The 25131-nt window shown below is 36.8% G+C and overlaps 1 pseudogene; it reads left to right on the top strand.

Moving 5' to 3' along the window:
* The window catches only part of LOC102025943, a 47268-nt pseudogene extending 23908 nt beyond the window's left edge, over positions 1-23360 (top strand).
* The last annotated feature ends 1771 nt before the right edge of the window (positions 23361-25131 follow it).

Below are 25131 nucleotides of genomic sequence, written 5' to 3'. Positions count from 1 at the left end.
TGTGATTAGTACTATAGTCAGAAGGTAGTTAGGTGAGAGTGAGATAAAGATGTTTATTACTTTCTTACTGTTTATGTTTGGAATTTACTGATTGGAAGTCACCTATATTTGTTATACCAAGAAAGTGTGAGCCTCATCAATAGATAGAGATGTAGAGGTAAAGTCAGACTATGTCTACAAAGTGCCAGTATCAAGCTGCGGCCTCAAATCTGAAATGGTGTTTTGATGTGAAATGGTAATTAAATTATAGGAGGAGGCAGACTATGAGAAATGTAGATCCAGTAATTACACATAATCCATGAAAGCCTGTAGCTATGAAAAATGTGGAGCCATAAATTCCATCTGAGATGGCAAAGGAGGTTTTGAAATACTCAGAGACTTGTAGAAGGGGGAAGTAAACCCCTAAGATAATAGTAATGATAAGGGCTTGAATTATTTGCTTTCAGTTTCCTTCTGTTACACTATTATGGGATCAGGTAATTGAGACTCCCAAAGCTAGGAGGCCAGATGTATTGAGAAGCGGAACTTCTAGGGGGTTGATAGTGAAAATTCCTGTAGGTGGTCAACACCCTCCTAGCTCAGGGGTAGGAGCTAAACTTGAGTGGTAAAAGGCTCAGAAAAATCCTGAGAAGAACACTTCTTAAACAATGAATAAAACTATTCCATAACGCAAACCCTTCTGAACAATTATTGTATGATGACCTTGGTAGCTTCCTTCTTGTACTTCATCACATCATCATTGATACATAGTAAGAATGTTGGATGCTATGCTTAGGAATAGATTTTTCGAGTTAAAATGAAATCATATTACCAATCCATATGTAAGTAGTAGGGCTGATAGTGCTCCTGTTAGTGGTCAAGGGCTGGGATTTACTATGTGACAGGCGTGTGATTGGTGAGTCATTAGCTGTTCTCATGTAAGTAGAGGCTAACTTGGAGTGTGAAGACGTAGGCTTGAATTAATGCTACAGTGAATTCAAGGATTGTTAGTAAGATAATGAGGGTTGCCAAGGCTGCTGGGGGACTAATAGAGATTAAGATCGAAGTTGCACCCCCGATTACATGCATGAGCAGGTAACCTGCAGTGATGTTGGCGGTTGGTCGATCTGCCAGTGCTATTGGTTGGATGAATAAGCTAATTGTTTCAATTGCTACAAGCATAGGGATGAGCATGATTGGGGTGCCTTGTGGGAGAAAACGGGCTAAAGATGCCTTGGTTTTATAACGGAACCCTAAGATTACTGTTCCAGCTCAAAGTGGAATAGCTATGCCTAGGTTTGTGGATAGTTGTGTTGTTGGAGTGAAGGAGTGGGGAAGAAGGCCTAAGAGATTAGTTGAGCCAATAAATAGAATTAGAGAAATTAATATTAAGGATCAGGTTCACCCTTTGTTGCTGTGAATTAGTATTATTTGTTTTAGGACCAGTTTAATTAACCATTGCTGGAATGTAGTTAAATGGTGGTTAATTAATTGGGTAGGTGATGGGAAGAAGATGTTCAGAAATAAGATCATGAGGACCACGATAGGTAGTCCTGCTGGTGTAGGTGTGGCGAAAGAGGCAAGTAAGTTTTCATTCATTTTTTTTCTCAAGGTATTTCCTGTTTTATAGATTTTAGAGAGAGTGTTTGGGGGTAAGGCATGTATGAGTGTGTTGAAATTTTTAGTTGAAAGATAAATAGTAAAATAAATATTGATAAAATAGTAATAAATCAGGTTGACGTATTTAGCTGCTGCATTTCATTATGGGGAACTAATTCCCAAATTTTTAGCTTAAAGGTTAATGCGAAACTAGCTTCATAGTGACTTATAGCATTGAAGAAGATCAGTTTTCAAATGATTTTTAATGTCCTATTTCTAGGACAATGAGTATAAAACTGATTTGATCTGCAGATTTCTGAGCATTGACCATAGAATAAACCAGGTTGCAATGATTAGTGTCTGATTTAGGTGGCCCGGAGTGGCATTTGTCTTTAGTCCTAAGAACGGGACGGCCCATGAGTGAAGTACGTCTTCAGACGAGATTAATATACGAATCGGCATTTCTGTTGGAAGGACAACTCGGTTATCAACTTCTTGAAGTCATAATTCTCCAGGCTTTAATTCCGTTGTAGGAACTATGTATGAATCAGAGTTTAATTCTTCATAGTCAGTGTATTCATAGCTTCGGTATCATTGATGGCCCATACTTTTTACTGTCAGTAAAGGGTTATTAATTTCATCTGTTATGTAAAGGATTCACAAGGATGGCAGGGTGATTAGGATTAAGATGATAGCTGGTAAACTTGTTCAAATGGTTTCAATTTCTTGTGCGTCTATCATGTTAGTATGAGTTTTGTAGACAATATTAGTGAAATGAGATATAACACTAGTGTACTGATTAAAAAACAATTATTAATGTATGATCATGAAAATGTAGTAGCTCTTCTATAATAGAAGTAGTGTCTTAAAAGCCTCGTTGATAAGGATACGCCATAAAGATATATTGGAGTTAAACCAATAATTTAACTTTGACAAAGTTATGTAATATTTTTACTAATATCTTAACTGTCAAGAATGTCATAAAGGTTATGGAGCTGGCTTGAAACTAGTTTTGGGGGGCTCAATTCCTTCCTTTCTTGCTACTGAGCTTTAATGTAGATAGGCTTTTCAAATGTATGATATACAGGAGATCATCCATGTAGCCACTCTAAGTTTATTGAAACTAATTCAATTGTTGTCACTTCTTGTTTAGATCCAAAGGCCTCACAAACTATGAAGATTATTACTATTACAGCAGTTAGAGAAATAAATGATCCTGAGGATGAGATGGTATTTCAGAATGTATATACGTCAGGATAATCGGAGTATCGTCGTGGCATTCCGGATAATCCTAGGAAATGTTGAGGGAAAAAGGTTAAGTTTACTGTCACAAATATGATGAAGAAGTGAGTTTTTGCCCATGTATAGTTTAAAGTATAACCTGAGAAAAGTGGAAATCAGTGTACAAACCCTCCTGTGATAGCAAATACAGTGCCTATTGATAACACATAGTGAAAGTGTGAGACTACATAATATGTGTCATGTAATGAGGAGTTAGCTAGGACAATGCCAGGAAGCCCCCCAGTAGTGAAAAGAAAGACAAAGTCCACAGCTTATAACATAGCTGGAGATCCTTTGATGTTTCTTCCATGCAGCGTGGCTAGCCAGCTAAATACTTTTACACTGGTTGGGATTGCGATAATTATTGTGGCAGAGGTAAAGTATGCTCGAGTATCAACATCCATGCCAACAGTGAACATGTGGTGAGCTCATACAATAAATCCCAGGAACCAACTGATATTATTGTTCATACTATCTCTATGTACTCAAAAGGTTCTCTTTTTCCAGAGTATTATGTAACGATGTGAGAGATTATGCCGAATCCTGGAAGGATAAGAATATATATCTTGGGATGGCTGAAGAGTCAGAGTAAGTATTGATAAAGTATTGGACCTCCGCCCCCTGCAGGATTGAAGAAAGTGGTGTTTAAGTTCCGATCTGTTTTTTTTTTTTAAAGAGAAAAGGATGAAAACATCCTAACAAACACACATACACTTAGAAAATAACACAAAAACAATACAAGAAATACAGAATCTCAGACAAGGTGACAGGAAATTAACAATGGTTGTTGTATTACATATTGATGTCCTCAATTTGGATACTCAGGTATCATGAGGACCACATTAGAGACATGTAAGATTGATCATACACTTTAACATTAACTGTTCATTTCAATAGAGCAATCAAAGTCAGTAGTATATATATATATATATATATATATATATATATATATATATATATTTCTCTCTTTTCTCTTTTCCTTCATCCTAGTTGTTCTTTCCTTTTGAGCAGTTTCCTTCCCTTTCACAATGTCTATTGTACCTCCTAGATTTTAGTCACTCTTTGAGGTTCTCACACTAGTGAGATAATACGTTGTTTACACATGCAGGTCTGATTTATTTCACTTATGAATATGGTGCTATTTGTGTCCATTTTCCTATAAAAGCCTCGAGATTATCTTTTTTTATAGATGAGTAATATTCCATTATGTAAAAATAATAGTCCTTTGTCTGAAGGACAGTGAACTAGAATTTTTTCCCAATTTGTGGGAACTTTTTTTTACTTTGCTAGTGATTTCTTTAGATGTGCAAAATCTTTTCAGAAAGATGAGATCTCATTTGTTGATTCTTTGAAGCATTGCCCATGTGGTGTGGCTTTCATTCATGAACTCTGTGCCTACTCCGGTGTCTTCAAGATTTTTACCTGCTTTCTCTTCCAGTATATTTAGTGTTTCTGTTTTAATATTTAGATCTGCAATACATTTTGACTTGAGTTGGGTGCATGGTGATAGCCGTGGGTCTATTTTCAGTCTTTGGCATGTGGTTAGCCAGTTTTTCCAACACCATTTATTAAAGAGGCTGTCTTTCTTTCAGTGAAAGAAAGTTGTTGGGCCACTTTGTCAAAGATAAGGTGGCTGAATGTGTTTGTGGTTGTGGCTGCATATTCGAGTCTCTTGCATTGATCCTCAGGTCTGTTTTTTTGCCAGTACCATATTGATTTTATCACAGTAGCATTATAGTGTAATTTCAAGTCAGGGATTGTGGTGCTGCCTGCCTTGTCTTTGTTGCCCAGGATTGCTTTTGCTCTTCTGGGTCTCTTCTGGATCCAGATGAATTTTAGGAATGTTTTCTCTAGATCGGTGAGGTATTCTAGTGCTATTTTAATTGGAAATGCATTGAATTTGTACAGCAATTTAGGAAATATGGCCATTTTCACAGTGTTGGTTCTTCCTATCCATGAGCAAGGAATATCTTTCCATTTCGTGAAATCCTCTTCAATCTCTTTACAGAATACTGTAGTTTTCAGTGTATAGACCTTTTACTTCTTTTGTTAGATTGATTCCTAAATATTTTAATTTTTTGGATGCTATTGTAAAAGGTATGGTTTCCTTAGTTTCTCAGTATGTTTGTTGTTTGTGTATAGGAATGCTATTGATTTTTGAGTGTTGACTTTGTATCCAGCTACACTACTGAATGTGTTGATTAATTCTGGGAGTTTTCTGGTGGAGTTTTTGGGGTCCTCCATATACAGTATCATGTCGTCTGCGAATAATGATAATTTGACTTCTTCCTTTCCTATCCTTATTCCTTTTATTTCTCTCACTTGTCTAATTGCTCTGGCTAATGTTTCCAGAACTATATTGAATAGGAGTGGTGACAGTGAACATCCTTGTCTTGTTCCTGATTTTAAAGTGAAAACTTTTAGTTTTTGTCCACTTAGTATGATGTTGGTTGTTGGTTTGTCATAGATGGCTTTGATCAGATTGAGGTAAAGACCATTGATTCCTATTTTCTGTAGGGTTTTTATCATGAATAAATTTTGGACTTTGTCAAAAGCTTTTTCTGCATCTATTGAGAGGATTGTATGATTTTTCTCCTTGGCTCTGTTGATATGGTGTATTACATTGATTGATTGGCATATATTAAACCATCCCTGCATCCCTGGGATGAATCCTACCTGGTCATGGAGTATTATCTTCTTAATTATTTGTTGAATTCTGTTTGCTAGTATCTTATTGAGTATCTTTGCATTGATGTTCATTAGGGAGATGGGTCTATAGTTCTCTTTTTTGGTTGGGTCTTTCTCTGGTTTTGGTATCAATATACTTGCCTCCAGAAATAAGTAAGGGAGAATTGCTTCTTTTTCAATTTCATTAAAAAGTTGGAGGAGTGTTGGCATTAAATCTTCTCTGAATGTCTTGTAGAATTCTGCTGTGAATCCATCAGGATATTGGCTTTTCTTTCCCAGTAGGTTTTTAATAACATTTTCAATTTCCATAATTGATATTGGGTTATTCAAGATTTTTGTATCTTCTTGATTCAACTCTGGTAATTTATACTTATCTAATAATCTGTTCATTTCTTCTGTGTTTTCCATCCTCTGGGAGTAAAGATTTTTGAAGTAGGTATTGATGATCTTCTGAATTTCTATAGGATCTGTCGTGATTTCACCTTTTTCATACCTTATTGCATGAATTTAAGTCTTTCTTTTCCTTTTTTGATAAGGTTGGCGAGGGGATTGTCACTTTTATTTATTCTTTCAAAGAACCGACTCTTTGATTCATTAATTCTTTGTAGTGTTTTCTTTGTCTCAGTTGCATTTATTTCTGCCCTGATCTTTATCATTTCCTCCTTTCTTTGAGCTTTGGGCTTGACTTGTTCTTCTTTTTCTAAAAATTTGAGGTGCAGCATTAGCCTATTTATTTGTTGTTGTTCTTTTTTCCTGATATATGAGTTCACCGTTATAAACTTCCCTCTGAGGACTGCTTTCAGTGCATCCCACAGATTCCAGTAGGTTGTATTACCATTTTCATTTGCTTACAGATATTGTTTAATTTCTTCTTTAATTTCTTTTGTGACCCATTGGTTGTTCAGGAGGCTATTATTTAATTTCCATGTGTTTATGGAGTTCCTGTGGTACCTTTTGTTGTTGATTTCCAATTTTATTGCACTATGGTCAGATAGTATACATGGGATGATTTGAATTCCTTTGCATTTAGTTAAGCTTGTTCTATGGGCTAGTATGTGGTCTATGTTAGAGAAAGTCCTGTGTGCAGCTGAGAAGAATGTGTATTCTCATGCTGCGGGATGGAACACTCTGTAAACATCTACTAAGTCCATTTGTTTACAAGTTTTCTTCAATTCTTCTGTCTTTTTGCTAATTTTTTGTCCTGTTGACCTATCTCTTTGTGTCAATGGGGTGTTAAGGTCCGCTATTACAATAGTGTTGTTAGTCATCTGGTTTTTTTATGTCTATTAAGATTTGTCTTATATACTTGGGTGCTCCCATGTTTGGTGCATACATATTTCTAATTGTTACCTCTTCCTCTTGAAGTTTTCCCCTAACAAGTATGTAGTGACCTTCTTTATCTCTTTTGATCATTCTTGGTTTGAAGTTTGCATTGTCTGCAAATAGGATAGCTACCCCTGCTTTTTCCTGGGTTCCTGTCCCATGGAGGATTGTTTTCCATCCTTTGACTTTCAGTCTATGAATTTCCTTTTGAGTTAAATGTGTTTCTTGTATACAGCATATTGTTGGATTTTGTTTCTTGATCCACTCTGCCAGTCTGCTTCTTTTGATTGGTGAATTGAAGCCATTTACATTAATGGCTATAACTGATATGTGCTGGCTTATATTTGTCATGTTATTTACCTATTGGTGGTTTCCTACTTTTACTGTCTGTTTAATTGCTTACTCTATGAGGTGGTTCCTTACTATTGTTCTTCTTGGAATTGTGGTCATTTCTGTGTCTTTCTAGAATATCTTTCAGTACTCTTTGTAGTGTTGGAGGTTTGGCACTTGTGAAGATTTTCAGTTGTTCTTTGTTGTGGAAATATTTTATTTCTCCATTAAATTTGAAGGATAGTTTTGCAGGATACATCAATCTGGGTTGGAGATTATTTTGTTTTAGGGCCTGGAATACTTCACTCCAAGCTCTTCTTAACTTGATGTTTTGTGTTGAGAAATCTGTGGTGATTCTGATGGGCTTTTCTTTATAGGTGATCTGTTCCTTTTCTCTATCAGTTTTTAATATTCTCTTCTTTTGCTGGATATCTGGAATCTTGATTATTATATGTCTTGTTGTCCTTTAATTTTGGTTATGGCTGGTTGGGGTTCTATATGCCTCACTTACTTGTATGTCCGATCCTTTTTCCATACTTGGGAAATTTTCTGCTATTCTGCAAATATTCTTTTTATGTCATTTGTATTGACTCCTGCTGTTTCATTGATGCCTGTTAATCTTACATTGCCTCCTTTTGCATCATTGCAGTTGTTGAGTTGATATTTCATGGTTCTTTGTTACTTTTAAGAGGTCCTTCCTTTCACAGTTGTTGGCTGCAATGCTGTCCTCAAGATCGAAAAGTCTATCTTCAGCTTCATTCAAGCGATTTTTCCAGCTTTCAATGGAAGTTTTGATTTCCTGGATATCTCTTTGAATCTGTTTCATGCATTCTAGTTCTATCCTGTATTGTTCATTTAATGTTTCCATCATTTTCCTATGCTCATCTATTTTTTTATGTATGTCTTCTTTAGATGTGCTGAGCAGTTCTTTCATTATTGATGTCATTTCTTTTTTTACCTGGGAGATTATTTCTGATCTGATTTCTTCCACAGCCTGATGGAGTTGTTTCTTTACCTCAGGTGGAGTCATTTCAGAGATTTCAGGTGTGTGACTTCCAAGTTCTCCTATGTCGGTGTCTCCTGGACTTGTTCTGGGAGGAGTTGTGTTCTGAGATTGCATTTTGCTCCTACATCTTTTCATTTTGGATGTCAGAAGGAAAGTGCTGAGCCACACGCTTCCCAGGTAGCTCATGGAAGGTCTCTAGGGACCCTGGTTAACCTGGATGTCAGATGGTAGAGGGCAGTGGACCAATGGGACCAGGATCCCCAGGCAGATGGTGGGGTGCATGGATCAGACCACAACTGTGATAGTGGGGGAGTGCTGGTCTTCAGTACCAGGGTCTCCAGGTCATTGATGGAAAGTGTGTGGGCCTCAGCATGAACCCAAAGGTAGGCAAAGAGGGGCTGCTGCTCCAGGGTCCTCAGGCAGCTGGTCGAGGGAGGGCGGGCCTCACCTCCCAATTGAGATGTCCACAGAGCCTGGGATTGCTCCCAAGCTGCCCCCATCCACCAGGAGCTGGTAGAGCACAGGCACAGGCCTCACCCGCCAAAGAAGAGGTCCACAGAGGCCAGGGGCTTCTCCCGCACTGCTTCCCTGTCCACCCTGGTCTGTTAATAATATTGTAATCCCAGCAGCTAAAACAGGGAGAGATAATAAGAAAAGGACGGCTGCAATTAAAACTGATCAAATGAATAATGGTGTTTGGTATTGTGTTATGGCAGGGGGTTTTATGTTGATAATTGTTGTAATGAAATTAATGGCTCTGAGGATTGGTGAAACTCCTGCCAGGTGAAGTGAGAAGATTGCTAAATCAACAGAGGCACCTGCGTGTGCTAGGTTTCCAGCTAGAGGGTAGACCGTTCATCCAGTTCCTGCCCCAGCTTCAATTATTGATGATGTAAGGAGAAGAAATGAGGGGGGTAGGAGTCAGAAGCTTATATTATTTATTCATTGGGAGGCTATAGCAGGGGTTCTAATTATTAGGGGAACTAGTCAATTCCCACATCCTCCAATCATAATAGGTATTACTATGAAGAAAATTATAACACATGTGTGAGTGGTACAATGACATTATAAATTTGATCATAACCTAGTAGTGTTCCTGGTTGGCCTAACTTGGCCCAGATTAATAGGCTAAGTGCGGTTCCCACCATACCAGCTCAGGTACCAAATAGAAGGTATAGCATGCCAATGTCTTTATGGTTCATAAGAAATAATCAGCAGTGGATGAACATAATTAGGTAGAATGGCTGAGTAGAAAGCATTAGACTGTAAATCTAAAGACAGAGGTGAGCCTCTTTTTGCCATAGCCCTGAGGTGATTATTCATATTGAATTTCAAATTCAAGGGAGCAGTTTCAATCTTGCTGGGATTTCTCTCACCCACTCTTTTTTTTTAGGCAGAAGTAGATTGAAGCCAGTTGTTTAGGGTGTTTAGCTGTTAACTGAAGTTTTGTGGAGTTAGGGTTCACCAATCTAGCAAGGGTTTAACTTAATTAAAGTGTTATATGCCCTTAGTGTAGAGTTTTGCTATTTGGAGTTCTATATGCCTCATTTTTGTATATGTCAAATTCATTTTCCATGATTGGAAAGCTTTTGCTATTATTTCTATGAACAGGATTTTTATGCCTTTTGCCCTATCTTTTGATGTTTTTAATTGATTCCTATTAATCTTAGATTACTCTTTCTTTGTATTATCTAACAGCTGCTGGATGGATTTTTCATAATACGTTTCCATTTTTAGGTATTTCTCGTTAGTTAATCATGAAGCATAGCCATATCTTCTGGGTCTAGTATTCTGTTCTCATATTGGCCAATTCTGCTCCATGTACTTTCAATAGAGTTTTTAATCTTCTGTTTCTGCTTGAGACTATTTTATATGGACTCCAGTTCTTTTCTATGTTGGGCCTACATGGTTTCTATCTCTTATTTTTAGTTCTTCTATTTTTTATCACTATGTTTTTTGGACTCACTAATCATTTATTTTATTACAGTCATCATCTCTTTAATTGTCCTTCACCAAGTATCTTATTCATCTGTTGTGTTACTTTCGCTGCTACCATTTTAGATATTTCTGCTTTATGACTTTTGATTTCTTTCCCCTCAATGCCCCCTGGAATTGCTTTGAGGGAGTTGGAGGCTTTTGCATTCATTTTACTTCTGTGTTTTCTCATTTCCTATTTTTCTTTGTTTGTCTTCTGTGTTTAGGCTTGCAAACTGCTTATTGGGGGTATTTTATTATTAGTATTGAGACCTCTTTAGATAATCACTACTTTTTAGATGTGTCCTATAGGCATAGCTAGTAGATGGTGGCCTGTAGATCTGTCCAAGGATCCTACTATCTCTCTTTACTAGGGAGGGAAGGTTTCAGCTTGTGGGCCCGGTACTCCGTTCTTTGGCAATGGAATGTAGTATTGTTTGTGACCCCCAGACAATCTAGATATTGGCATACAGAGAAGACCAATTGATAGCAACAACTATGTCACCTTGGATAAAGTAGTAAAATCAGAAACAATAATCTGAAATACAGACCAGAAAATAACTATAATAACTAACAAGGCATCACCTTTAACCATAGACATGAGATATATATTTATAGTATGATCTCTAAGATAAGGCAGATATTTATGTAGTACATAACTACTCACTAGATATTTTACCTCCATAATGTTCAACTCTAGAATAGTGGTCAACTCTAGTAAGATACATTTAACTATAGATTCATAGAAGTAAGTGATTATACTAATATAGATAAGGTGTGGGCATGGGAGTGTGAAGAAAGAAAAATGACTTTGAAAAAATTAAGCAATGGAAAATGGGAAGAAGGTAATAAAATTGATATAAATAATTCTATTAAGGACAAAGAGAAAACTAATAGTATTATATAACAATAACAGACAAAATCAACAAGGAAAAGGGTAATTAATAGGGAATAGAGATAAAAGGATAAAACAGTAAGGAAAATAATTGAAAGAGTGAGAAAAGAACAGAGAGGGAGAGAGAGCCTTAATCAAACAAATAAAACAAAGTAATATATGCCTATATTTGGTTGTCTGAGCAACTACTTTGAAGATAACAATGTGTAACATGACAATCATTGTTAATTTCATATCATCTTATTTTCAAATTCTATATCTTTTTATTGTTTGTGTCTTTGTTTTTGTTATTTTTTCTTTAAAATAAAAAAAACAGTAATATAAAACATGGGAGAACAAGATAATGGGTGATAGAACTTAAAACTACACCAAGAAGAATTAAATGAAAATTTTAAAAAGCAATACAAGAAAAGAAAAACTTCAGAGGGAGAGAAGACTAGGTATGGCAGTAGAGTGAAAATAACAATATGGGAGGATGGTGGGTTGATATAGAAGGTAGGAGTGATTGAGATAGCAAGCAGAATATGGCAAATTAGAAACAAGAAGAGATAATGTGTTGTTAATTTTATTTGTGAAAGAATTTAAGAAATAGAATTGCTGTGAGATTTTTTTTTTTTTGTACCGAGAATTGAACTCAGGACCTCATGCTTGCCAGGCAGGCACTATGCCACTAAGCTATGTCTGCGGCTGCTGTGAGATCTTCAGGTGAATAAACTAGATAGGGAGATGAGAAGAGGAGAGAAACTAGACACCAACAACATCAAAACAAGTAGAAGAAAAAGAAACAAAACCAAAAACCAACCAAATAAAAAATCTAATAAAACCAACCAAAGAAAATAAAACATAAAAACAACCAAACCATGCCAAATCAAACAAAATAATACAGCACAAAAAAAAACCTCTGACAGGTACTCAGTTTAAACACTCCAACAAGAGAATGTATAGGTGATTAGCCTGTAACAAGCATTCTGCCAGAAAGCCTGGGAAATGACAGCAGCATGTAACCAGATCCTCACTTTGTGAAGTTTACAGTTTCTTTGCCTGGTGTGTACCCACCTGCTGGGGTCCACAGACTCGATTGCTCTGTTTAGGGTATGGACAGAAGTCCCTAGCTCTCAGTGAGCACTGGCAGAGTTTCTGCAAGGGAGGGCAGTGGCTCCAATTCCTTAAGTATTATGCCACAAAGTCTATATGAGTCTGAACAATTCCCCTTTGTAGTCTAGTTGCAGGTACCCTACCCCATGTTATCCATTGATGGGTGTATGCTCTTGTGACTGGGGTGGTACACTGAAGTACACAGAAGAAACAGAGCCAACTCAATATCAGTCTGTGATTAGGACTAGTGCATGTGACTGTGTAACCAGAAGATATTCAGGACTTGCGTTAGGATGTTCTGATGGACTGCCCATGACTTAGCTGACCTGCAGGCTGCAGAACTAGTACCAGCCAATCTGTGTGCACTTGTCAATGACTTGGCAGGCCCTCTAGGCAAAATATCTATTTAGAATGGTGCAGAGTATTGAGACCATGCACATGCACAAGAGTGAATGGACTGGCTGGCTGGATGAGCAGGTTTGTGAGCTGAGCCAACTCAGGGTGCCCTTTATCTGTATATGTCCTCTCTGGCCTGATCCTGGTGGAGGGGAGGGGTCCCCTCAGCATAGTTTGTGCTACAGCAGAGAACATAAGAATGGTGCTTTCCCCAGTGTTTGGAAGAGTCCACAACATAAATTATATCCCAGGAATCTTGTCTCTGGAGGACTAGATTGTCCCTCAGACATTTTTGTCTCACTATCCAAAAACTCCAACTCTCCAATGGAGTAGGGAGCAAGGACTTCTGACCTGTCACAACAGCACCACTTCCCTTTTTTAAATTGTCCGTTTGTTTGACTTGATCTATCTATCAGCTTTCCTAATAATTTTTGATTTCAGTGTGAAGGCCCCCCTCCCACCTTCCAGATACCTTGCTTTCAGTGGATCTTTCCTGAGCTTCTCTGATATGACTCCTTTTCTGGTCAGCCATGTTGAACTCCTCCCTCTTTTCCTTTATCTTTTATTTCTTGCCAGTTTTTTTTCTTACTTTTATCTAATTCTATATACATCCTTGTACTCCCAAGTAAGATGCTTTGCACGACTTCTCTCTTCTCTTTCTGGTATCATAGGGTTGAAGATTTCAGAGTTTTCGTCTTGCATTCCCACATGCTCAAACCTTCTATTTTTAATAATATAGGCATAAAACTTTGTTAATCTTTTGCTAGTTAACTCTGTACTATTATTGTTGACTTATTTTCTGCTAAGAGCAGTGATGCAACTGTCTCATTTAGTACATTTTAGCTGTAAGTCAGTACCTGGGTTATCTTAATGTTTACACCATAATTGTGGAGGTTTTTTCTAGATGAAAAGTAGTACATAGTTGGTTCTTATGGTATATTAATATCCAGTTTGTCTTTGATATAGCTAATTTGACCTATATTAACAAGGTCACACAGTTGTCACTTTCTCTGTAAGATAATACTCAGATTACATTTTTGACATTAATAATACTAGAGTACATTCTTAGACAACATTGTTGTTGGACTAACTGCACTGCATCCTCCCCTCCCAAATTAAACAAGGTGGTCAGATCTTGGAGCCATGGCAAAAGATTAAAATTAGCCATACCCAGAGTATATCACTGAAAAGTAAGTAAAGAGATATCTATACAAGTAATAAGATCTTTAAAGCATAAGCATCCACAAAGTTAAGCACAAAACAAGACTAACAAAAATGATAGAAAAATGAGAAGACAGGGCAACAAAATGCCTCCCATAATTACCAATTCCCTCAAAGCTAATCCAGGGGGCGCTGAAGGGCATAATAGCAGAAGCCAAACACCCAAAGTACTCAAAAGCATAAGACACAAGGTTAGAAAACAGTGCAAAGAGGTTCTTAGTGGGATTTGAGAAGATATAACTAAACAGATAATAGAAATAATAACTACAGGGATGCAAGAGCTCTCAGACTACACTAATAAAATGTTAGATTAGCTAAACAAAATGATATAAAACACAAATGATCAATGAGCCAAAGAATTAGACTCCATGAAAAGGTTTCAGTCAGAAATCCAGATTAAAAATCATATTGAAAGTATGAGCAGCAGAATCAAACAATGTGAGGAAAGAATTTCAGAACTAGAAGTCAATGATACCTTCAAAGACCAAATTCTCAAAGACACTAAAAACAAGAGAACATAAAAATGCATCCACCAACTGCTAGATAAAACAAAGAAGACTAACCTAAGAATCAGGAATAAGTGAGAAATCAGGAGACAACACAAATGGCGTAAAAAACCTTGTCACAGAGATAATGGCAGAAAACTTCCCAAATATGCAGAAAGAAACATACTGATAAGTGAGGCATATGGAATCCCAAATAGGATTTCAAGAGTATTGGCATATAGAATCCTAAATAGCCATTATGAAAAGAGAACATGTCTGTGTCACATTATATTCAAAGTAACAGAAGTATCACAGGGACAGAATATTAAAATTTACTAGAGAATGGCAGTGAATCACACATAAAGTTAAACCCATTTGAATTAACAGCAGACTTCTCTACAGTGCCCTTAAAGGCCACGAGTGGTTGGAGTGAAATGTGTCAAGTTCTAAAAGATAACTTCCAACTCCAACTTATGTATTCCGCAAAATTTTCCTTTAAAACTGATAGAGAAATAAGGCATATCCATGACAAGGACTATCTCAAGAAATTTAGGACCAACAAAACAGTACTACAAAAATCTTTCAAGTATATTTAGGAAGAGAAGATGAAGCCAAGAAGGGCAATAAGTCAAAAATAATGAATACACTTTGCAGGATGAACATCTAAGCAAGAAGAAAAATTAAAGAAATCAGCAAAATAAAATAATGCAGTGACAAAAATAAGTCAATATCTCTCAGTCATATCTAGTCAATACCTCAGTGTGAATGGTCTTAAATTCTTTAATGAGAAGACCCTGGCAGAATGGATCAAGAAACAAAACCCAACAATATCAGTATGATAAACACATTTCATGAAAAAAAACTTACAGATTAAAAATCAAAGGATGGAAAACTATTCCATGTAATGGTGACCCAGAAAAATGCAGAACTTGCTATCCTAATTTCAGATAAAGTGGATTTCAAGCAAAGACTGATCAGAAGAAACAAAGAAGCTCACTACATACTGTTTAAGGTAACAATTCAACAGGAAGTGTTACCCATTATAAATGTATACTCACCACATACCAGCACACTCAAGTTCATAAAACAAACATTAATGGACATTAAAAATTAGACAAACACCAGTACAATTCTAATAGAAGACTTCAATATCCCATCATCAAATGACGAATCAACTAGACAAAAAAATCGACAAAGTAATACCAGAGCTGAACCAAACTTTTGAACATATGGATATAATATGTATCTGCAGTGTTCCATCCAACAATAACAGAATATACATTTTTCTCAGCAGCACATGGGACTTTCTTCAAAATATACCACATATTAGCCAATAAAGCATGGTTAAGTAAATGAAAAAGAATCAAAATTTTCCCATGCTTATTATTATATCATAGTGAAATGAAACTAGCAATCAGTGGCACAAGACGCCACAGAAACTATGCAAAAATAAGGAAATTAAACCATCTTGAATAGTCAGTGGGTCACAGATTAAAGAAGAAATTAGTTCTACAATCAAAGGACAGTGACATAGTGGAACCTATGAGACATAATGAAATGAATCTTAAGAAGGAAGTTTATAGTGATAAATTCCCATGTGAGAAAAACACAGTGAACCAACATAAATAACCTAATAATACACCTCAAGGTCCCAGAGAAAAAAATAACAATCCAAATTCAAATCTAGGATGAGGTAGGAAAATATAAGGGTCAGAACAGAAATTAATGAAATTGAGACAAAAAATATGAAGAATCAGTGAATTGAAAAGTTGGTTAAACAAAATAGACAAACTCTTAAGTAAGTTTACCAAAATAACGAAAGAAAAGACCCAAATCTATGTAAATAGAAATGAAGAAAATCACAACAGATTGTTCCCAAATCCAGATTATTGGTAGCTATCTTGTGACCCTGTACTCCAGTAAAATGGAAAATTCAGAAGACATGTATAAATTCCTATATACATGTGAACTTACAATGCTGAACCAGGAAGATATGAAATCCTGAAGAATCAAGTATCAGTGAATGAAATTGAAGAAATAATAAAAAATATCTAGCAACTAAGGAAAGGCCAAGTCCCCCACAGATTTACTGCCACATGCTGCGTGAACTTTGGAAAAGAGTTGAAATCCTTCAATGAAATCAAAAGGTGAACAGTACTTCCAAATTCATTCCTGGAAGCAAGTATTAGTGTGATTCCAAAACCAGAAAATGACATGACCAAATGAGAGAACTTCAGGCCTCCCTCTTTAATGAACATAGACGAAAAAATCCTCAAGATACTGGAAAAGAGAATGCAGCAAATCATCAAAAAGGTCATACATTATGAGGGGCTGGGGATTTAGCTCAGCAGTACAGCACCTGCCTGGCAAGCGCGACATCATGAGTTTGATTCCCGGTACCGGAAAAAAAACAAAACAAAAGAAAAAAATATACATTAGGAACAAGATGAACAAGTAAGGTTCACTCCTAGGATACACAGATGATTCAGGGTATACAAGTCAGTAACTGCATTACATGATATAAACAGAAGCAAGGACAAAAACTATATGATCGTTTCAATAGAATCAGAAGTGCATTTGACAAATTCCATCTATTCATGATAAAAACTGAAGAAAATAGGAATAGAAAGTCTTTTTCTCAATCCAGTAACAGCCCTTTATGAGAAACCAATAGCCAGAATCATACTAAAGGTAGAGAAACTGAATGCTTTCTCTCTAAAATCAGGAACAAGACAAGGATGTCTACTATCACTACTACTGTTCCATATAGTTATTGAAACATTAGCTAGAGCAATTAGACAAGCGAAAAAAATCAAAGAAATATGGATGGAAAGGAAGATGTTAAATTATTATTTGCTATGATCTTCTTCATAGAAGACCCCCAAAACTCCACCCAAATAGCCCTAGAATTAATAACCAAGTTCAGTAGCATAGCAGGATGCAATGTCAATACTTCAAAATCAATAGCATTCCTATTGGCAATAATAAACTCAATGATAGAGAACTTAGTGAAACAATACTCTCAACAATAGCATCAAGAAATGTGCAATACTTAGGAATTACCCTAACCAAGGAAGTGAAATATGTCTACAAAGAAAACCATAGTACTTGGAAAAGGAGATCAAAGAGCATATCAGGAAATGAAAAGATATCTCCTATTCCTGGAAAGGTAGAACCAATATGGTCAAATTGATCATATTCCTAAAACTATTATACAGATTTAACATGATGCAATTAAAAATATCAATAGCATTTCTTACAGAACTAGAGAAAGCAACCCTAAAATACCTGTGGAACCAAAAGAGATCTAGAATAGCAAAAAATTTGGGCAACAAGGGCAAGGCATGGTGCATCACAGTCCTGGTCTTCAACTTGTACTGCAAAGTTATAGCATGGTATTGGCAAAAAAACCTGACTTGTGGATCAATGGAACAGAATAAAGGCTGCAGAAACAACTCCAGGCACATACTGCTACATTATCTTTGACAGAGGAGCCAAATCTTTTTACTGGAACAAACAGGCTCTGTAACAAATAGTACTGGAAAAACTAACTATCCAACATGCTAAAGGTTGAGTGTAGGCCCATATTTTTCACCATGTACTATAGTAAAATCAAAATGAATGAAAGATTTAACCATTAGATCAGAAATACTTTTATCTCCTGGAAGACAAAATACGTAAAACTCTGGAAGACATAGATGATAACAAAGACTGTCTGAGCAGAAACCTGGTTGTCCAGGAAATACCAAGAATCTGCAAATGATGTCACTTTAAATTAAAATGCTTCTGCACAGCCGAAGAGACCACCAACACAGGGAAAAGACAGCCTACAAAATGGGAAACAATTTGTCAACTACCACTCAAACAAAAGACTAATATCTAAAATATACAAATAAATTAAATTTAGATTACTCAAATTTAAAGATCCAGTCTAAAATAAGCATCTGAAATGAACAGACACTTTTCAGATGAAGAAGTATAAATGGCCAATAAATACATGAAAAATATGCAACATTACAACTAGACCCATGTCTATCACCATGCACTAAAGTAAAAATGGACTAAAGATCTAAATATTAAAATAGAAACATTCAATTTACCGGCAGAGAAAGTAGGTAGAAATCTTGAAGACATAGGGGTAGGCAGAGAGTTCATGAACAAAAACCAAACTGCATGGGAAATTTTTCAAATAACCAACAACTGGGATCTCATCTTATTGAAAAGTTTTTGCAGATCAAAAGAAATCAACAGAGTAAAAAAAAAAAAACCTATGAGTTGGGAAAAAATTTTAGCTAACTGTCCTTCAGACAAAGGACTTCTATCTGGAACATATAAGAATTGGAAAAAATTAGGCCCCCCAAATTGAAAGACCCAATAAAAAATGGGCATCTGAGATGAATACAGACTTCTCAGATAAAGAAATACAAATGGCAAATAAATACATAAAAAAATGTTCAACATAATTAGTCATTCAAGAAATGGAAATTAAAACAACAATGTGGTTCTATCTCACACCAGAAAGAATGGCTATCATCAAGAAATCAACCAATAACAAATGCTGGAGGGGCTGTGGGGAAAAGGGAACCATTCTCCACTGTGGGTGGGAGTGTAGACTGGTGCAACCACTGTGGAAAGCAGTCTGGAGATTCCTCAGTAAACAAGGATTAGAGGTCCCATTCAACCCAGCTATTTCCCTTTTGGGTATTTTTCCAGAACTAAAAACATCATACCACAGCAATATATGTGCACCCATGTTTATAGCAGCGCAATTTGTAGTAGCTAACAAGCCAAATGCTCATCAACTGAGTAATGGATAAGAAAGATGTGGTATTTTTATATAATAGAATGTTACTCAACTATAAAGAAAGATAAACTTGAGGCTTTTATAGGTAAATGGATGCAACTAGAGACCATACTCATAAGTGAAATAAATCAGACTCACATGTGTTAACATCACATTGTCTCCCTAGTGTAAGAACCTGAAAGTAAATAAAATCTGAAAGGTACAATACATATTGTGAAAGGGAAAGGAACTGCTCAAAAGGAAAGAACAAGTGAGATGAGGGAAAAAAGGAAAGAACAAGTGGGATGAGGGAAAAAAGGAAAGAAAGTAGGAAGGGAAAAAAAATATATATGTATACACAAGATAGCTAAGATAATGGTACTGCTGTTTTCTACTGGTTTATTGAAAGGAACAGTTAATGTTTAATTGTTTGATCGATCTTACATGCCTGTATCTGGTTATCTGAGTAACCAATTTGAAGATAACAATATGTAATACAACAACCATTATTAATTTCCTATCACCTTGTTTGAAATTCTGTATCATTTTTATTGTTTTTGTGCTGTTTTGTTTGTGTTTTCATTAATTTTCTTTCTTTAAAATAAAAGATAGAAAAATATGCAACATTGCTGGGCCTTCAAGAAATACAAATTAACACAACACTGAGATTTCATCACACTACTGAAAGAATGGCTATCATGTGGATGAGGCTTTTGGAAGAAAGGAACCTTTCTTCATGGCCAGTTAGAGTATAAATTGGTCCAATCTCTGTGGAAATCAATATGGAGATTCCTCAAGAAACTAAAACTAGAGGCTCCATTCAATCCAGCTATTCCCCTTATAAGTATCTTCCCAAAAGAGTTAAAGGCATCACACCACAGTGATGTATTTATACTCATGTTTGTAGCAGCACAATTTATAATAGCTAAATCTTGGAAGCAACCTATATATCCATGAATAGATAAGTGGATAAAGAAAATTAATGGCGTATTTATACACAGTGGAGTCCTACTCTGCCATAAATAAGAATGAAGAAAGATAAACACGAGTCTTTTACTGATTGCACCTTCAGACCATAATATTAAGAAAAGTGAATCAGGTCCACAAACCTAAATATCACATGGTTTCTCTTATACTAGAAAATATATAAATAAAGTGCAAAATAAAAGATAGATAATAGGAAAAAAAGAGTGAGAGTGAAAATCAGTTATTATAATCCAGCTTGGACAATGTATCTGAAAGTGTACCTTGATTTAATATGCTTGTTTATGCATTTTACATGCTTTTTGCCAGCAAGCCTGGTTGCTAATATTGTATATATGATGACTAATTTTATAAGGCCTAATAAGATAAACAGATTAATCTAATGCTGGCAAACAAATAACATAAAAAGGGTGGTGGAAGGGAAGAATTGAGATGTGTTATGTACATGTACCAGTTCCCCACAATACATGTAATCATTATGCACTGAAAATATGTGCTAATAAAAGAATTTTTTTCAACAGAAACAAAATTTGGCCTGAGGATGCCTGGCAATTTGAGTCCCTATGTAATAAATTGCAACCTATATATAGGTTAAACTCACTGCCTAATTTTGAAGTATGTCTTTGTAAGAAACAGCTGACCTCTACCTAATTGCATCAGTCAAACTTTAGTCCATCATAGGTGCCCACCTGATCAAATCATGTTCAAATAAGGCAAATGCCAAGCTGTAACGAATCAAGCTATTTCTGTATTTCATGTGCATTTTCTGTTCCTAAAGTTTTCCTGCCCACATAGCAGCCCACGGTTTTCTGAACCTCTTCTAGTTCTGAGGGCTGATCCACCAGCAAATCATTATTTCTGCTAAACTCTGTTCAATTTAATGTAGCTAATGTTTTTCTTTTGACATGTAATATGGAAAATAACATTTATTTTCCATAGTGAGCTGCAGTGATTGGCATCTGGCTTAGTAATCATTTCACCATCCAAAGCTCACCTGTCTTTGTTCCCTTCTCATTCCAAGAGTGAATGACTTCAGGCTCTTGGGAACACAAAAATAAAGGTTACGGCCCTGGTCAGGGTCCTGGAACCAGACTTTGAGAGAGCCATGGCTCAGTGGGTGGCAGAAGTGGGCAGCAGTTGCAACCAGTGTGATTGAGGGGAGAGAATAAGATACTTGAGTGCACCAAAGTAGGGATTCCTCCACTGCTCCACCCAATACTAGTGAATTTTGTGCCTTTCGGGTATCCTGCCCACTGCATACCTTTTGGAGTCCACATGGAACTCTCCTACACCCAACCAAAAGTTGCTGAGTGTTATAAGTCCTAGGTACAACTGAGTTTACAGGCTGGGTGGTGACTCTGTGGAGTGCTATTGAGAGTTTGGTGAAGGTTGCAAACCAGAGAGGGACAGCATACCTAGAAGGGGCTGTGTGGTGGGTTGGGGCAATATAGAAAGAGCAGACATAAGCAGTTGCAGGGAGGAAGGGCACAGAACTAAAAGGCTCCTTCTCAGATCAGCAGAACACTGTGCACTTGACTAGACACACTGTGCCCTTCCACTCCCAACACAGTTGAAGTTGTCCTATTGTAGGACAGAGGCAAAAAAAAAAAAAAATCCCCTCCACCTAGTCATGCCCACAGGCATGCATCTCAAACCAAGCATAGTACTATTTGCAAATGAAACAAGGAAGGCTTGGTAGTCTATCTGGAACCCCTCTTCAAGTCATACTGCAATGCTACAGTAACAAAAAGAGCATAGTGCTGGCACCCCAAATAGACATTGTCACCAGTGGAATAATATAGAGGATGTAAGAACAACCCCAAGCAACTTCAGCCATCTCAAGGGTATAAAGCTATAAAGTGTTCATTTGAAAAGAGAGCCCCTACTCTATCTGCTCCAGAAGGGCTTCATAGGGAGTTGGTCCCTGGGATTCATTTCACACTCCACAGCCATCTAGTCAGTCAGAGTCCTCTGCATGCATGAGCCAAGGGAACCTGTCTGAGGCCAGAGAGTGTCCCCCTAAAGGACAGGAGCTGTGAGAATGAAGCCAAATGTGCAGCAGAGACTCCAGGAAATTGGAGATTCAAGAACGTGGAATATCTACTGCAGAAAGCCATAGGCAGTGAGCAGAGCCAACCCAAGTGAGAGAGGCCATGTGGGGATAATACTGTTAGGCAGAGCCACCCCAGCCCTTTAGAGTACATATCTCATCAAAGTTTGCCTCAGGTGCTGAATGCAGAACTACAAGATTTAATATTTTCCCTGCTGGGTTTTGGCCTTTAGTCCTATTCCTTCTATCCATATATTTCTCCCTTTTGGATTGAGAATGTTTATGCTGTGCCATTGTATGTTGCATATATTTAACTTACATTTTATTTTTACACGGTCTCACAGCTAAGAGTTTGCCTTGATTCTCAGAGGAGACTTTGGACTGGACTTTTCAACAGTGCTGGCATTGTTAAAGCTTGGGTGAATCTTAGAGATATAATAAACACATTTTGCATAAAGTGATAGACATGAGTCTTTTGAGGGTGAGGGGCAAAATATTATGGTTTAGATCTAGAATGTTCCCTAGAACCAATATGTGTTTAGAAGTGGGACTTTGGCTGGAAAGCCAGGGGCTCTCATGACTGGGAAGAGACTGTTAGTGGAGTTACAAAAGATGAGGAGCATCACCTTAGAGAATACTTTGAAAAATATGGAAAATTGATATTATTGAGGTAATTACTGATAGGCAGCCTAAAAACAAATGAAGCATTGGCTTTGTTGCTTTTAATGACCATGATTCTGTGGATAAAATTGCATTGCAAAAAGATCACTCAATTAATGGTCATTATGCAGAAGTAAAAAAAGCTTTGTCTAGACCAGAAGTGCAAGAGGTCTAAAGTTCTAGGAGAGGAAGTAGAGGCAACTTTGGCTTGGGGAATTTGCACTGTGATGGTGGAAATTTTGGACCAGGACCAGGACCAGGAAACAAGTTTAGAGGAGGATCTGAAAGATATGGAAGTAGATTTGGATTTGGAAATGGCTATAATGAGCAGGGAGGAGGACCTGGAGGTGGTAATTTTGGAAGTCGCCTTGATTATGGAGGAGGGAATGGAGGATATGTTGGTGAAGGATCAGGATGTGGAAACCATGGTGGGGGCTATGTATGTGGTTATGGCAACTATGGAGGAGGAAATTACAGAAGTGGAAATTATAATTATTTTCGAGATTAGAACCAGTAACCTAACTGTGATCCAATGAGGAGAAGAAACCGTGGTTTTAACAGGAACATGGGGATCATATGATGCAGGAAACTATGGTCCAAGAAGCAGTTGAGGAAGCTGGGATTTTCGTGAAAGACTCTGATACAGAGCTTCTTCCTATTTTCCAGGGGTATCACTGTACAAATAGGAGACGATGAGAGCCTAGAAGTAACAGAATGGCTTCAGGTTATCAAAATAAGAATGTTACAGGAGTGGTGGTGTGTGCCTGTATCCCCAGCATACAGGAGGCTGACACAGGAGGATTTCCATAAGATCAAGGCCAGCCTGGACTACATAGTAAGCTCAAGGCCAGCCTGAAGTACATAGTGAGACCTTGTCTCAAAAAAAAAAAAAAAAAAAAAACCAGTGTTAAGGAAACTCTTTTCTCAGTCATGCATAAATATGCAGTGATTTTGGAGAAGACAACAGAATTGATGCAGAGAGTCATATGAATTATTTAATAACATTACCCATTACCTCCCTATGGAGGAAGGGTTGCAAAAAATTCATTTAAGAAAATTTCTTAGCTTTTTAGCTGTTGTTTTTTTCTAATGGGCTTTGTAAGAGTGAAGAAGCATTCTTTCTTTGGTAATGTTAAATTGTCAAGTTTCAGATGACATGTGAAACCTTTTAAAATGTTTTTCTCAGTTGTATGAAGCTATTAGCCAGGATCATGGTATAATAAGACATATCATTTTTTCTTTAAAAATTTAAGTGCACGTGTAGAGTTAAGAACCTGCTGTGCAGTTATGATTTAATAAAATAATTCTAAAGGAAAAATAAAGTGAAGCCTGAGCAGTTCATAGCAGAATGTGCTGTTAAGAGGTCGGGACTTAGTCAGAAGGCAGGTCACTTCGGGGATGACCTGAAGGGTTTATCTCCCTCTCCAGTTCCTCTGCTTCTCTGTGCTTCCTGTCTACTATGAAATGAGTAGCTACTCTCTATGTAGGACCTTCCACCATGCCTTTTCTGCTTTGGCGTCAGCTGATGATGGACTGAATTCATGAACCAAAATAAATCTTTCCTCCTTTAAGTGATGAGTGTTGACTATTTTGTCCCAGCAACAGGAAAGTAACTATGACAGGACCCAATCAATTAGCAGTTGAAATAAATCCACGTGTCTTAGAAGGAGAACTACAAATGGCGAATAAGTACATGAAAATGTTTAGTATCTTTGGTGACTGGACAAATGCAAATCAAAACAACACTGAGATTGCGCTTTAATTCAGTAAGAATGGTTATTATGAAGGACTCACAAATTCTGGTGAGGTTGTGGAAAAAAAGGAATTCTACGTTGTTGGTTGGACTGCAAACTAGTTCAATCTATGGAAATCAGTATGGAGATTCCATTTAACCCAGCTATACCTTCTCTGGGTATCTTCCCAAAAGAATAATTATATTACAGTGATACATGCATACCTATGTTTATAGCAGCACAACTCCCAATAGCTAAGTCATAGAAGCAGCCTGTATGCCCGCTAACAGATGAATAAATAAAGAAAATATGGTATATATACACAGAGGAGCGATAAAGAAGGATAAATTTGAGACATTTGTAGGAAAATGAATACACCTTGGGATGATAACACTAAGTGAAATACATCACAGAATATTAAGTACTGCATGGTTTCTCTAATACAAGAGACCCAAAATAGAGCAAAATGAGAGAAATATGACAAAAAATGGAGAAATACACTTTGCAGAGATGGAAAGAGGATATGGGAAATGGTGATAGGAATAAGGAGGAGTAAAAATGATCAAGATGTGATCTGAATATGTGTCAGTTCTCCAATATTAATGTAATTAGTGTGTGGCAAACATATAATTAAATACTTTAAAATATA

The sequence above is a fragment of the Chinchilla lanigera genome, unplaced genomic scaffold, assembly GCF_000276665.1.
Source record: "Chinchilla lanigera isolate Chin_1 unplaced genomic scaffold, ChiLan1.0 scaffold00142, whole genome shotgun sequence".
NCBI classification, from domain to species: Eukaryota; Metazoa; Chordata; class Mammalia; order Rodentia; family Chinchillidae; genus Chinchilla; species Chinchilla lanigera.
This window is presented reverse-complemented; position numbering and strand designations above follow the sequence as displayed.